The sequence below is a fragment of the Arachis hypogaea genome, chromosome 17 (assembly GCF_003086295.3).
Source record: "Arachis hypogaea cultivar Tifrunner chromosome 17, arahy.Tifrunner.gnm2.J5K5, whole genome shotgun sequence".
NCBI classification, from domain to species: domain Eukaryota; kingdom Viridiplantae; phylum Streptophyta; class Magnoliopsida; order Fabales; family Fabaceae; genus Arachis; species Arachis hypogaea.
The window spans coordinates 61,468,238-61,471,988 of record NC_092052.1 but is presented as its reverse complement, the minus strand read 5'-3'; the positions used below and the strand labels follow the sequence as shown (position 1 = coordinate 61,471,988).

At 39.3% G+C, this 3,751-nt stretch overlaps 1 non-coding gene across 1 annotated transcript; it reads right to left on the bottom strand.

Annotated features, from left to right (window-relative positions):
• Window positions 1-1,097: 1,097 nt before the first annotated feature.
• LOC112767821 (small nucleolar RNA R71) lies at window positions 1,098-1,201 on the bottom strand. The gene has a single exon (XR_003185261.1). It is a non-coding gene; the product is annotated as a small nucleolar RNA R71 (small nucleolar RNA).
• Window positions 1,202-3,751: the final 2,550 nt, after the last annotated feature.

Sequence of the window (3,751 nt, the reverse complement as noted above, 5' to 3'; positions counted from 1 at the left end):
TTTTCAAATCTTTTTCAAAATAGATTTCAATCATATCTATTTTAAAACTTAATTTCAAATATTTTTTTCTAACTTCTTATCTTTTCAAAATTGATTTTCAAATCTTTTTCAATTAACTACTTGACTTTTTGTTTGATTATAAAAGTTTTCTATTTCAATCATATCTTTTTCAAAACCACTTAAATACTTTTCTCTCTCTAATTTTCGAAAATCACTAACCACTTTTTCAAAAATCTTTTTAATTAATTTATTTAGTTTTCAAATTTTATTTTATTTCTTTTCTTAATTTTCGAATACTAACCAATAATTAAAATAAAAACAAAAATAGTTTTCTTTTTTATAATTAAAATTCGAATACTCTTCTCTCTCTCATCTCTTTCTATTTATTTATTTATTTACTAACACCTCTCTTCTTCTTAAAAATTCAAACCCTCTCCATCTCTCTGTGTCCGAATTCTTCTTCTTCTTCCTTCTTCATTCTATTCTTCTATTCTTCTACTCACATAAAGGAATCTCTATACTGTGACATAGAGGATTCCTATTCTTTTCCGTTCTCTTCTTTTTCATATGAGCAGGAACAAGGATAAGAACATTCTTATTGAAGCTAATCCTAAACCTGAAAGGACTCTGAAGAGGAAGCTAAAGCACAAAACTCTGGAGAGGACCTAACAAAACTTTTCAAAAAAGAAGAAGACATGGCCGAACCTAATAACAATGGTGGAGATGCAAGGAAGATGCTTGGTGACTTTACTGCACCAACTTCTGACTTCTATGGAAGAAGCATCTTAATCCCTGTAATTGGAGCAAACAACTTTGAGCTTAAGCCTCAATTAGTTTCTCTAATGCAATAGAATTGCAAGTTTCATGGACTTTCATTGGAAGATCCTCATCAGTTCTTAGCCGAGTTCTTGCAAATCTGTGACACTGTTAAGACCAATGGGGTTAATCCTGAGGTCTACAGACTTATGCTTTTCCCCTTTGCTGTAAGAGACAAAGCTAGGACCTGGTTGGACTCACAACCTAAAGGAAGCCTGAACTCTTGGAAAAAGCTAGTCAATGCCTTCTTGGCCAAATTCTTTCCACCTCAAAACTTGAGCAAGCTTAGAGTGGAAGTCTAAACCTTCAGATAGAAGGAAGGTGAATCCCTCTATGAAGCTTGGGAAAGATACAAGAAATTGATCAGAAGGTGTCCTTCTGACATGTTTTCAGAATGGAGCATCTTATGTATATTCTATGATAGTCTGTCTGAATTGCCCAAGATGTCATTGGATCACTCTGCTGGTGGATCTCTTCATCTAAAGAAGACACCTGCAGAAGCCCAGGAACGCATTGAAATAGTTGTAAATAACCAATTCATGTACACTTCTGAAAGAAATCCTGTGAATAATGGGACAACTTAGAAGAAAGGAGTTCTTGAGATTGATACTCTGAATGCCATATTGGCTCAGAATAAAATATTGACTCAGCAAGTCAATATGATTTCTCAGAGTCTGACTGGAATGCAAGCTGCATCTGGCAACGCTAAAGAAGCTTCCTCTGAAGAAGAAGCTTATGACCCTGAGAATCCTGCAATGGAAGAGGTGAATTACATGGGAGAATCCTATGGAAATACCTATAATCCTTCATGGAGGAATCATCCCAATCTCTCATGGAAGGATCAGCAGAAGCCTAATCAAGGCTTCAACAATAATAATGGTGGGAGAAATAGGTTTGGCAATAGCAAGCCTTTTCCATCATTTTCTGAGCAACAGACAGAGAATTCTAAGCAGAGCCTCTCTGACTTAGCAACCATAATCTCTGATCTAAGTAAGACCACTCACAGTTTTATGACTGAAACAAGGTCTTCCATTAGAAATTTGGAGGCACAAGTGGGTCAACTGAGTAAAAGAGTTACTGAAATTCCTCCTAGTACTCTCCCAAGCAATACAGAAGAGAATCCAAAAAGAGAGTGCAAGGCCATAAACACGTCCAACATGGCCGAACCTGTAGAGGAGGGAAAGGCAGTGAATTCCAGTGAGGAAGACCTCCATGGACGTCCACTGACCCCTAATGAGTTCCCCAATGAGGAACCAAAGGAATCTGAGGCTCATACAGAGACCATAGAGATTCTATTGAACTTACTGTTGCCATTCATGAGCTCTGTTGAGTATTCTTCCTCTGAAGGGGATGAAGATATTACTGAAGAGCAAGTTGCTCAGTATCTAGGAGCAATCATGAAGCTGAATGCCAAGTTATTTTGTAATGAGACTTGGGAGCATGAACTTCCATTGCTCATCAATGAACTGAATACCTTGGTTCAACAGAAATTACCTCAGAAGAAATCGGATCCCAGAAAGTTCTTAATACCCTGCATCATAGGCACTATGACCTTTAAGAAGGCTCTGTGTGACCTTGGTTCAAGTATAAACCTCATGCCACTCTTTGTAATGGAGAAACTAGGGATCTTTGAAGTACAAGCTGCAAGAATCTCACTAGAGATGGCAAACAATTCAAGGAAACAAGCTTATGGACTGTAGAGGATGTCTTAGTGAAGGTTGAAGGCTATTACATCCCTGCTAACTTTATAATCCTAGACACTAGGAAGGATGAGGATGAATCCATCATCCTTGGAAGACCCTTCCTAGCCACAGCAAGAGCTGTGATTGATGTGAACAGAGGAGAGTTAGTCCTTCAATTGAATACGGATCACCTTGTGTTTAAGGCTCAAGGATCTTCTTCTGTAACCATGGAGAGGAAGCATGAAAATCTTCTCTCAATACAGAGTCATACAGAGCCCTCACACTCAACTTCTAAGTTTGGTGTTGGGAGGCCAACATCAAGCTCTGAGTATCTGTGAAGCTCTCTAAGAGCTCACTGTCAAGCTATTGACATTAAAGAAGCGCTTGTTGGGAGGCAACCCAATGTTATTTATTTAGATTTATTTATATTCCATTCTTATTCTATGTTTTCTTTAGGTTGATGATCATGTAAAGTCATAAAAACAACTGCAAAATTAAAGCAAAATAAAAAACAGCATCAAAAATAGCACACCCTGGAGGACAAGCTTACTAGCGTTTAAACGCTAGTAAGGATAGCAGAATGGGCATTTAACGCGTAGCCTGGCAGCATTCTGGGCATTAAACGCCAGAATGGGCAGCACTCTGGGCGTTTAACGCCAGAAAAGGCTGTCTGCGTCTAGCTGGCGTTAACCGCCAGAAATGGGCAGTAGATTGGCGTTAAATGCCAGGAAAGGTAGCAGAGCTGGCGTTTAACGCCAGAATTGGCACACTGAGGGCGTTTGAATGCCAGATTGGTGTAGGGAGCAGAATTCCTTGACACCTCAGGATCTGTGGACCCCACAGGATCCCCACCTACCCCACCTCTTCTTCTCTCCTCTTCACACTTTTCTATAACCATCAATGGCACCTAAGGCCAGAGAAACCTCTAGAAAGAGGAAAGGGAAGGCAATTGCTTCCACCTCCGAGTCATGGGAGATGGAGAGATTCATCTCAAAGGTCCATCAAGACCACTTCTATGAAGTTGTGGCCAAGAAAAAAGTGATTCCCAAAGTCCCTTTCAAACTCAAAAAGAATGAATATTCGGAGATCCGACATGAGATTCAAAGAAGAGGTTGGAAAACTCTCACCAACCCCATTTAACAAGTCGGAATCTTAATGGTTCAAGAGTTCTATGCCAATGCATGGATCACTAAGAACCATGATCAAAGTATGAACCCGAACCCAAAGAATTGGCTCACAATGGTTCAGGGGAA